The following is a 12,586-nucleotide window of genomic DNA, read 5'->3' as shown; positions in this document are numbered from 1 at the left end:
GCTGTGATGCTAATCCCTTGTTCAATCTGCGTCGGGCTCATGGGGTCTTCCGCGCTCCCTGGAGGTCCATGGAGGTACTGCAAGGGGTCTGCGTATTTTTTGGGGAGTGGAGAATATTTTGGGGGATTTTTTAATATGACAAAAAAAAAGATATGAATATCGCTAGCTACAAGAGAATACCATCGTGAATACCATTTGTATGTCTCTGTGTCCAGTATGAAGGAAGTTGGAGGTAGTTTAACGAGCCAATGCTAACTAGCACAAGCACAATGACTGGGAAGTCTACAGGAACATTTAGCATGCTAGCTGTTCCAGTTAAATAATTATTAAGCAAGTCAATAGTTTTGTATGGGGAAATGAGTGTCGAATTTAGTCAAGATAAACATTTATTGCTATTTTGATTTGTGAGGTTAATTTGATCTAATATAAGTTTCATAATGCTTAGGTTGTTACAAGATGAATCCAGGTGAAGCTATGATCCCTTATTGATGTCACTTCAATCAGTGTAGATGAAGGGAAGGAGATAGGTTAAAGAAGGATTTTAAGTCTTGACTCAATTAAGACATGGATTGTGTATGTGTGCCATTCACATGGTGAAAGGGCAAGACAATAGATTTAGGTGCCTTTCAACTGGGTATGGTAGTAGGTGCCAGACGCATCGGTTTATGTTTGTCAAGAACTGCAACGCTGCTGGGGTTTTCACACTAAACAATTGCTCGTGTGTCTCAAGAATGGTCCACCGCCCAAAGGACATCCAGCCAACGCAAGGCCAGTGGTCAAAAATTGATCATTGATGAAAGAGGACAAAGGCTGACACAAATTGTGCAGAGCAACAGACGGGCTACAGTTAGTCATCTGACAGTACAACCTTTGCGCCCAAAGACCCATAAAATAACGCACAACTCGTCGTACCTTGACACAAATGGGGTATGGCAGCCGATGACCTTACAGACCTCCACTCCTTTCAGCAAAAAACAAACTGTGGTTGCAGTTTCTTGTGGGCTAAGTAACGAAAACACTGGAGAATTGGAAAAACATTACATGAGGAAAAAGTAAGGAACTTGTCTGTCGGCCCTGCATTAAAGACCAAAATTTGTTAAAGAAAATTGTGATAAATAAAAAAAGATACCAATTTAATTTAAGGACCAAAACATTGACAGCTGTGCCATATAGATTGCAAAATAGTTGGGAAGAGATTTTCGATGTACCGATTCCATGGCACATGATTTATGAACTGATACGCTAAACGACGCCGGATTCAAAACATATCATTTTTATATTTCAATTATTATACAAAATTCTTGCATCCAATAGAATGTTATATATATATATATATATATATATATATTACAACCTTCTCAAATTTTGCTGCAAACAGACAGAGTCATTAGATCATTTATTTTGCTACTGTCCATTTTAGCTTGTTTTTGGTCACAGGTCCAGGAATGGCTGAAGAATTGCAACATTTACCTGGAGCTAACGCTGCAGATAGCAATAGTGGGTGATTTGAAAATGTCATAGTCAATCGATCAATAATATAATACTTTCAGCAAAAATGTTTCTTTCATTTACAAACTGTAGAAACTATGAGAATGGAAAGGTTTAGAACTTTTGTGAAGCATCACAGCACAGTTAAAAAATATATGGCAAATAGAAATCCAATATGGATGGTGTTAAGAGATAGATGGGAGGAGTTGAATGGAGCTGAAGGGTGGGACTAATAATAACATAAAATATACTGTGTCTGGAAAATGTATATAGGTTCAGAACTTTTGTGAAACAGCACAGTTAAAAAGATATATGGCAAATAGAAATCAAACTGGATGGAAATAGATAGGAGAGGTTGGGGGTAAAGGAAGGTCAGGACTGAAAACAAACAAAATATAACTTGTAAAATAGATTGTGTCCGTGAAATGTATATAGTATGTATAAGCTGTATGCAGAAGCCTAAGTGTTGTTGTTCACTATTTTACTCCAATTAGGGGAGGGGTGGTAGGGTTATATATATATATATATTACCGTTCAAAAGTTTGGGGTCACTTAGACATTTCCTTGTTTTGAAAGAAAAGCACATTTTTTGACCATTAAAAAATAACATCAAATTGATCAGAAATACAGTGTAGACATTGTTAATGTTGTAAATTGCTATTGTAGCTGGAAACGGCAGTTTTTTTTAATGGAATATCTACATAGGCGTACAGAGGCCCATTATCAGCAACCATCACTCCTGTGTTCCAATGGCACGTTGTGTTAGCTAATCCAAGTTGATCATTTTAAAAGGCTAATTGATCATTAGAAAACCCTTTTGCAATTATGTTAGCACAGCTGAAAACTGTTGTCCTGTTTAAAGAAGAAATAAAACTGGCCTTTAGACTAGTTGAGTATTTGGAGCGTCAGCATTTGTGGGTTCGATTACAGGCTCAAAATGGCCAGAAACAAATAACTTTCTTTTGAAACTCGTCAGTCTATACTTGTTCTGAGAAATGAAGGCTATTCCATGCGAGAAATTGCCAAGAAACTGAAAATCTCGTACAACGCTGTGTACTACTCCCTTCACAGAACAGCGCAAGCTGTCTCTAGCCAGAATAGAAAGAGGAGTGGGAGGCCCTGGTGCACAACTGAGCAAGAGGACATTAGAGTGTCTAGTTTGAGAAACAGATGCCTCACAAGTCCTCAACTGGCAGCTTCATTAAATAGTACCCACAAAACACCAGTCTCAACGTCAACAGTGAAGAGGCGACTCTGGGATGCTGGCCTTCTAGGCAGAGTTGCAAAGAAAAAGCCATATCTCAGACAGGCAAATAAAAGATTAAGATCGGCAAAAGAACACAGACACTGGACAGAGGAACTCTGCCTAGAAGGCCAGCATCCCGGGGTCTATGAAATCAGGGCAAGAGTTACATGCCAAAGTGATATCTGGGATTGTAACATACTCTGCTTCACGGAAACATGGCTAGCTTGGGACATGCTGTTGGAGTCAGTACAACCAACGGGATTTTCAGTGCATCGCGCCGACAGGAATAAACATCTCTCCAGTTACAAGAAGGACGGGGGTGTATGTTTCATGATTAACGACTCATGGTGTAATTGTAACAACATACAGATACTCAAGTCCTTTTGTTCACCTGACCTAGAATTGCTCACAATCAAATTCTGACCATATTATCTCCCAAGAGAACTCTCCTCGGTTATTGTCACAGCCGTGTAAGCGGATTCCAAGCGGATACCAAGACGGCCATCAAGGAACTTCACTGGACTTTATGCAAACTGGAAACCATATGTCCTGACGCTGCATTTATTGTAGCTGGGAATTTTAACAAAGCTAATTTGAGAACAAGGCTACCTAAATTCTATCAGCATATCGATTACAGTACACGGGCGAGTAACACGCTCGACTGTTGCTACTCTAACTTCCGCGATGCATACAAGGCCCAACCCCGCCCTCCTTTTGGCAAATCTGACCATGACTCCATCTTGTTGCTCCCCTCCTATAGGCAGAAATTAAAACAGGAAGCGCCCGTGCTTAGATCTATCCAACGCTGGTCTGACCAATCGGATTCCACGCTTCAAGATTGCTTCGATCACATGGACTGGGATAGCCTCAGAGAACAATATTGACATATAGGCTGACTCTGTGAGGGAGTTTATAAGGAAGTGTATAGGAGATGTTGTACCCACTGTGACTATTAAAACCTTCCCTAACCAGAAACCTTGGATTGATGGCAGCATTCGTGGAAAAATGAAAGCACGTACCACCGCATTTAATCATGGCAAGGCAACTGGGAACATGGCCGAATACAAACAGTGTAGTTATCCCCTCCGTAAGGCAATAAAACAAGCAAAGTGTCAGTATAGAGACAAAGTGGAGTCGCAATTCAACGGCTCAAACACGAGATGTATGTGGCAGGGTCTACAGACAATCAAGGATTACAAAAAGAAAACCAGCCTCGTCGCGGACATAACGTCTTGCTTCCAGACAAATTAAACAACTTCATTGCGCGCTTTGAGGACAATACAGTGCCGCCGACGCGGCCCACTACCAAAGACTGTGGGTTCTTCTTCTCCTTGGCCGACGTGAGTAAAACATTTAAACGTGTTAACCCTCGCAAGTCTGCCGACTCAGACGGCATCCCTAGCCGCTTCCTCAGAGCTTGCACAGACCAGTTGGCTGGTGTGTTTACGGACGTATTCAATCAATTCCTATCCCAGTCTGCTGTCCCCACATGCTTCAAGATACCCACCATTGTTCCTGTTCCCAAGAAAGCTAAGGTAACTGAACTAAATGACTATCGCGCCGTAGCACTCAAGAGGCGACTCTGGGATGCTTGCCTTCTAGGCATTATCCATTCACCTACTCTGTCTCACAAATACAGCGATTGGAAACAAAAATCTCAAATTTGGACTCATCAGACCAAAGGACAGATTTCTACCAGTCTAATGTCCATTGCTTGTGTTTTTTGGCCCAAGCATGTCTCTTCTTATTATTGGGGTCCTTTAGTAGTGGTTTCTTTGCAGCAATTCAACCATGAACGCCTGATTCACACAGTCTCCTCTTTACAGTTGATGTTGAGATGTGTCTGTTACTTGAACTCTGGCTGCAATTTTAGAGGCTGGTAAATCTAATGAACGTGCCCTCTGCAGCAGAGGTAACTCTGTGTCTTCCTTTCCTGTGGCGGTCCTCATGAGAGCAAGTTTCATCATAGCGCTTGATGGTTTTTGCGACTGCACTTGAAGAAACGTTCAAAGTTCTTGAAATTTTCCTCATTGCCTGACCTTCATGTCTTAAAATAATGATGGAGTGTTGTTTCTCTTTGCTTATTTGAGCTGTTTTTGCCATAATATGGACTTGGTCTTTTACCAAATAGGGCTATCTTCTGTATACCACCCCTACCATGACACAACACAATCGATTGGCTCAAATGCATTAAGATGGAAAGAAATTACACAAATGAACTTTTAATAAGGCACACCTGTTAATTGAAATGCATTCCAGGTGACTACCTCATGAAGCTGGTTGAGAAAATGGGAAGAGTGTGCAAAGCTGTCATCAAGGCAAAGGGTGGCTACTTTGAAAAATCTCAAATATAAACTATATTTGGATTTGTTTAACACTTTTTTGGTTACGACATGATTCCATATGTGCTATTTCATAGTTTTGATGTCTTCACTATTATTACACTAGATTCATGAGGTGGTCACCTGGAATGCATTCCCTTAAATGAGTAGCTGTCCAAACTTTTGACTTGTACTGTATATATAAAATATACCATCTACCAGCAGTGAAGCCGCTCAACATTTACATTACATTCAGTCATCAATCGCCACCCCGACCCACCGTCCAACCCAACCAAAATCACCACCCACCCGATGTGCCAACAACCAACAAAAATAAAAATAACATGAAAAACAAAGGTAAACAACAGAAAACAACAATGCAAAAACAAAAGACATTGAGGGCAACAAAAATATAAACAGCAAGGCCAACTGTATGCATTTGTGGCAATATTTACATGTGTGAGTGTTGCTGATTTTATAAAAAAATGTTCACTTTAAAATGTATACCAAACAAAAGCCAATGATCGCAAAGTTAACTCTATCCACAGAAAATTGTACAAAAACACACTTACTTAAAGAACAGTGCAGATGCAAAGTTTGGTAACAGAATAAAAGCGCAAACCGTCATTCTGTTACCAAACTTTGCATCTGCACTGTTCTTCAAGTAAATGTGTTTTTTTAAAGAGTTCAGTGGAAATTGTTAAAGTAGTCCTTGTGCATAGAGTTGTATGGTTTGTTTAACTTTGCAATTATTGGGTTTTGTTTGACATATTAAAGTGAAAAATCTGAGTCTCTCTCAGCCTCATTCTGTTATCGTGGAATTGCCCTTGGAGAGACAGGAAAAGTAGAGGGGTGTTTCAGATGGATGGGGAGTTAGATTTCAACCCTTTCCGACAGTGGTATACTGTAAATGTACATTACTGTATTGTACATTGACTGGTCATCTAGGTTTGTACCTGCAGACTTTCTATCACCATGAAGAAAAACAATGACCAATACAGTAACTGAGTACATTGAGACATCAAGTGGTTTGTGATGATGTCATGATGTGGCCCAGTTGGTAGAGCATGGCGCTTGCAATGCTAGAGTTGTAGGTTTGATTCCCATGGGGGGGACCAGTATGAGAAAGTATGAACTCACTACTGTAAGTTGCTCTGGATAAGTGTCTACTGAACAGGAATGAATAGACCATTTCAGTTTTAACATAGAAATACATTTAATTTCAAGAAACTGCACATTGAATAGGTGGCTCAGCATGGCAGAGCAAACATCATACTTGAGTGTTGGGTACTTAGGAAGCAATAGATTGGAAAAGGCACGATTCCCTGAATCCACATCAGATCTAGTTTTAGGGTTATAAGGAAATCGGTCCCAATATGATCTATGACATCCAAATAGGACATCAAAATATGACATCCACATCTGATTTAGGACATCCAAATATGACATCCACATCTGATTTAGGACATCCAAATATGACATACACATCTGATTTAGGACATCCAAATATGACATCCACATCTGATTTAGGACATCCAAATATGACATACACATCTGATTTAGGACATCCAAATATGACATACACATCTGATCTGGGGTTAGCGTTATAAAGGAAATTCATCCAAATGTGATCAAGATCTATGAAATCCAAATCTCATCTAGGGGTAGGGTTATTAGGGAATTTATCCAAATATGATCGAGATCTAGACATCCTTATTGAATAAGCCTAACACCCACTGAGTGGGCAGGACATTTCAAAGGAGGGAATTTCCCACTTTTTTCTTCACATACTTGTCTGCACAGATGAAAATAGGAACATATGTTGAAAACAGGCGTTTCTGAGTGTTTTATAGCACTTTTTGGGGAATCCTTCCAAATTCAATCTAGGTAGGGGTATGTATCCTTATTTAGTCTAAGAAGCCCCCTCAAACCTTTAGGGTTGCCAGATTATGGTTGGGGTGCATCTAAAGAGCAACACGTGAAGATCAGATGTCTCTGACGTTGTCGGGGCAAGATTTTGACTGTCATTAAAATAACAACTTGCAATGGGTTGATTGACTACTAAGAGGGATAGAGGGCAAACTAAGAGTTGATTTTTACCTCAGGGGATCTAAAGGGACATGTCTTTCACCCCAGGTGGTGCCAGAATAACAATTTATCCCTCAACATAACCAAGACTAAGGAGATTATTGTGGACTACAGGAAAAGGAGGACCGAGCACGCCCCCATTCTCATCGACGGGGCTGTAGTGGAGCAGGTTGAGAGCTTCAAGTTCCTTGGTGTCCACATCAACAACGAACTAGAATGGTCCAAACACACCAAGACAGTCGTGAAGATGGCACGACAAAGCCTATTCCCCCTCAGGAAACTAAAAAGATTTGGCATGGGTCCTGAGATCCTCAAAAGGTTCTACAGCTGCAACATCGAAGAGCATCCTGACTGGTTGCATCACTGCCTGGTACAGCAACTGCTCGGCCTCTGACCGCAAGGCACTACAGAGGGTAGTGCGTACGGCCCAGTACATCACTGGGGCTAAGCTGACTGCCATCCAGGACCTCTACACCAGGCGGTGTCAGAGAAAGGCCCTAAAAATTGTCAAAGACCCCAGCCACCCCAGTCATAGACTGTTCTCCTTACTACCGCATGGCAAGCGGTACCGGAGTGCCTAGTCTAGGACAAAAAGGCTTCTCAACAGTTTTTACCCCCAAGCCATAAGACTCCTGAACAGGTAATCAAATGGCTACCCAGACTATTTCCATAGTGTGCCCCCCCAACCCCTCTTTTTACGCTGCTGCTACTCTCTGTTTATCATATATGCATAGTCACTTTAACTATACATTCATGTACATACTACCTCAATTGGGCCGACCAACCAGTGCTCCCGCACAGTGGCTAACCGGGCTATCTGCATTGTGTATATATACCCTCTACTGTATATAGCCTGTCTTTTTACCGTTGTTTTATTTCTTTACCTACCTATTGTTCACCTAATACCTTTTTTGCACTATTGGTTAGTAAGTAAGCATTTCACTGTAAGGTCTACACCTGTTGTATTCGGCGCACGTGACAAATAAACTTTGATTTGATTTGAGAAGAGTATTTAACAAAACATTGCAATTTGCTCATCAACTCTCCCCTGTTTTTCAGTTGACACAAAGGTCTTGATGTGTATAAGCCATTGAGTGAGTTTTCAAGAAATTTCAAAGGGTGGAATTTCCCCCTTTTTTCTTCAGATACTTGTCTGCTCATATGAAAATAGACACATGTTGAAACCAGGTGTTTCTGAGGGTTTTTTATGCCCTGTTTTGGAAGACTTCCAAACGTAATCTAAGTAAGGTATTCATCCATTTGTAGTCTTTCAAACTATTAAGGGGATTTCTCTGGGGGTCATAGCTTTAGCTTTAACTGTCTATGTTGATGAGGGGATATGCATATGTGAGTCTCAAGCCAATCTGACCATGTATATAAGAAGGCTTGCCCCTAGACACTTGTAACTTCAGTGGGTGGCTCAACGTGGCACTCCAGATATCATACTTGAGTATTGAGCCAATATTAGCATATATATTAGAGTTGGCCTTAGGCATTTCCAAAGTCCATAATTGTATAGGACACGCACCCCCCCTCCCCCCTCCCCCAACATGCCCCAACATGTCCCAGGACTCCTCGCCAAATCAGAGCAATGAAAGATTAAACTTGGCTCTAGGCCCTTACTATGTCCAGAATGGGCCTAGGACCCCCCCCCCCCCCAACACGCCCCAAAACGTCTCGGCCAATCGGAACATACATAGATTAGACTTGTCACTGGACACTTACTATATCCGTCTATACACCTACTAGATTACATTTCGCACTAGACACTTACCAAGTCCATCCATACACCTAATATAGGCTGGAAGACTGAACTTACCCCCTCTGGTGGCCAAAACACCATGCCATTTTTGAAATTGGATTTCCATATTCGTGATCCAATAGAAGATTTATGATAAGCACAGGCCTGGATGTGACATCCAAAAGCCCCGTTCGCCCTCCATTTTCACATCTATTTCAATGTTAACTGAGGCCAAAATGGAATCCTGGCCACCTCTCCTGAAAGCACATACATGCCAGCCCCCAGTGTGCTGCCAACTCTCAGAGCCACCAGGTCAAGGGTAGTCAGACATCGTTTGAAACTGGACACCTCCCCCTCTGGCTCCAGGGGCTTCCTAAGAGATAAGCGCTGTATGAACAGTAACAGTCTGACACCAGACATTCTGTAAGAGCAGAGGATCTGTCCAAATATAATTGATGACATCATTTGGACAATCAACTCATTTAGAACGCTGTAAGTAATGGTAGGCCTCTATTAAATCAAAATAGAACACTAATTATTAAACCCACTTTATTTATCAACCAATGACAGGCCGTCTTGGTTTTAATTATAGATATACTGAACACTGCTGTCTATACTGCTGATAAGACACTATAGACAAAACTACTACGACTGTTAACATTTGCATGAAGTTAATTTAGTCTCTAGAATTTCATAAGTAGGATCATATTCTACATTGGACAACAAATTTGATTCCCAGATCAGAGTGACAAATATAATATTTAATGTCAAAATCAAAAAGAGCTATGACCAGCCATAACCAATATTGAACTTAATCAAGCACTCAATTTGCTGTTTTCTTTTCAAATAAATTTGTGTAAGACTAGGAGTGGTTTGTCTTCTCCCTGTCTGAATGTTGATATTAGATGCAGTTCTTGCATTAAAGAGATACTGCCTGTAAGCGCAGTAGATGAGACCAGTCAGATCCATCCCGTTGGGACCAAGGCTGCAGTACATAAGGCTAGTTTCAGTTAATATAACGAAAAAACGATTCATTTTTTCACATAAAAGTGCTTTATTACAGACAGAAACACTCATCAGTTTCATCAGCTGTCCGGTCGGCTGGTCTAAGACGATCCCGCAGGTGAAGAAGCCGGATGTGGAGGTCCTGGGCTGGGTTGAATGATTATGCATACAGTTCAACTGCTACATGCAATACAAATTGTTAATGCTGTAAAACATACCTTTCAAGAAGTCCCCTTTCAGGTATTTCGTATAATTTGGTGGCTACAGTCTGGCCAACGACATTTATAACTAATCAATCTACCAGCGTGTCGTCAGCGACATTAAAACAGTAGCTTCTTCCCTGAACGGTATTTCAAAAATAAAAGTCCCCCACGTAAACACATTAACATGAAACATAATTGTCTAAACATGAACTATGATTCATATTTAAGTGACATTTGTATTAAATGTGGATTTTAAAACATTTTCCAAAGTTAAATAAATGGCCCCAATGCAATACACTACATGAAATACATATTGGCATACAGAGAATTCTATGTGTCGATGTAAAAGTGGGGTTGGGAATACTCAGTGACGTCTGTAGAATGTACATATTACGTTCGACGGGCGGCAGGTAGGCTAGTGGTTAGCGCGTTGGCCCAGTAACATTTTTGTAGCATTTTTTTTTTTTTTAGTGATTTAGCAGACGCTCTTATCCAGAGCGACTTACAGTAGTGAGTGCATACATTTCATACATTTTTTTTTTTCCTGTGCTGGCCCCCCGTGGGAATCGAACCCACAACCCTGGCGTTGCAAACACCATGCTCTACCAACTGAGCTACAGGGAAGGCTAACCGAAAGACAAGATCGAATCCACGAGCTGACAAGGTAAACATCTGTCGTCCTGTCCCTGAACAAGGCAGTTAACCCACTGTTCCTAGGCCGTCATTGTAAATAAGAATTTGTTCTTAACTGACGTGCCTAGTTAAATAAATAATAAAATAGAGAGAGAGCGCGTCTGGTCTTAATACAGAGCAACACTTCCTACTCCACCCATTCCATAGTTGCCAATGCAATACACTGTAGGCCTGTAAATTACACATTGGCTTATAGAGGAAAATGTAATCCATGTTCCAATGTAAAAGTGGGGTTGGAACTCTAGAATCTATATGGAAGGGATAATCAACAAGGGGCTATGCGTTCTATGAAAAATAATGAACGACGTGGAAGGTGTGTTCCATGACCCCTAGCAGAGTGGAATTTACCTTCCACGTAGTTACATTATTTTCCAGAACACATAGAGCCCCGAGGTGACTATCCCTTTTATACCATGGCTATAATTTAACACATTTGCAGCAAAAAAAAACGGTTCATTTGTAGGTAGAAATGTATTCAACAACCACTAAAGTAGGTAGCCAGTTTACTATTAGATAGGTACAGTTGCCTTGGTAACTAAACATAGAGATTTTCTAGTTTAGCTAACCGAAACCATCAGTCCGAGCGTGCTATTAAGAAAATGAAAATGACAAAAATGTTTTCATTTCGACTTTTGCTTACAATAGCAGCTCAAACATAGAACATGTAATAATTAACTATAGCCAGTGAATTTTACCGTGCTGATATACTGTGCTTTATAGAGAAATCATGCACGCTCTAGAATGCCAATTACAAAGTATTCAACAATGCCATCCATCTAATTTTCGAACGCTTTTAATACATGGAAGCCAAACGCGGAAACGATTGTAATGAAACAGGCAGGAAGCAGGCCTCGAACCCTCGACCTTCTAGTCCGAAGTCCAGCGCGCTATCGACTGTGCCCCAAAAGCATGCTCAAACGGTAGAATCGATACCCGCGCTATATAAACCCAGGGTCAATACACTATGATACAACCTCCTTCACGCTGGCTTATATACCTCTTTTTTTGTATTATGAAAAAAAGAAATCAACTTACATTGCTACATCAAACATGTCTAACAAAACAAAACAGGTAATAACATGAAAATAGTCAAACATACAAAAAATATCAATTAAATAATACAAAAAATAAACAATTTTTGTGCAATTGTATTCACTCTGAAAAAATCTTAGTATAATGATTCAGGAAGATGTTATTCTTGTTGTTATTCACTAGGGTTAATGTTTTAATAAGATAGTTGAATTCAATCAGAAAAAATTGTAATTTTGGTATAGAATTTTGGAATTTTTGTTTGTGTATGAAGTATTTGGCAACAAGAATAAAAAAATTAACAATCATTTCAGTGGTCTTGTTATCATTGCAATAGTAACATATTATATCTTTCATGTCAAAAACATAGGCAGTGTTCATGATGGTAAATAAGTATTTTGCAAGGTTTTCCCAAAATTCTGATACAAATTTACATTCAAAGAACAAGTGAGACAGATTCTCACCTTCTTTTTCACAGAAAACACAGATATCAATAGCCACAAATTTGGATGTCATAGAATTACATGGATATATCTTATGTATAATTTTAAAGTGCACTTCCTTAACTTTGTTTGGTATACAGTATTCGTAAGGCCTTAACCATGCATTTTTCCAGACAATGTCAGGAATAAGCATGTTGCAGAAAAACATTCCTCTCGGTGTAAGTTGGTTTTGTGAATGAAGAATTTGTCTTATATATTTATTACAACAAGATTTCTCAAGTAAGCCCACGCCTTCCAATCTCAGTTCTGGATAAACTTTGTGATCATTC

The sequence above is a fragment of the Salmo salar genome, chromosome 04 (genome assembly GCF_965601325.2).
Source record: "Salmo salar chromosome 04, fSalSal1, whole genome shotgun sequence".
Lineage (NCBI taxonomy): Eukaryota > Metazoa > Chordata > Actinopteri > Salmoniformes > Salmonidae > Salmo > Salmo salar.
The sequence above is the reverse complement of the archived record's forward strand: the minus strand, read 5'-3'. Positions refer to the sequence as shown.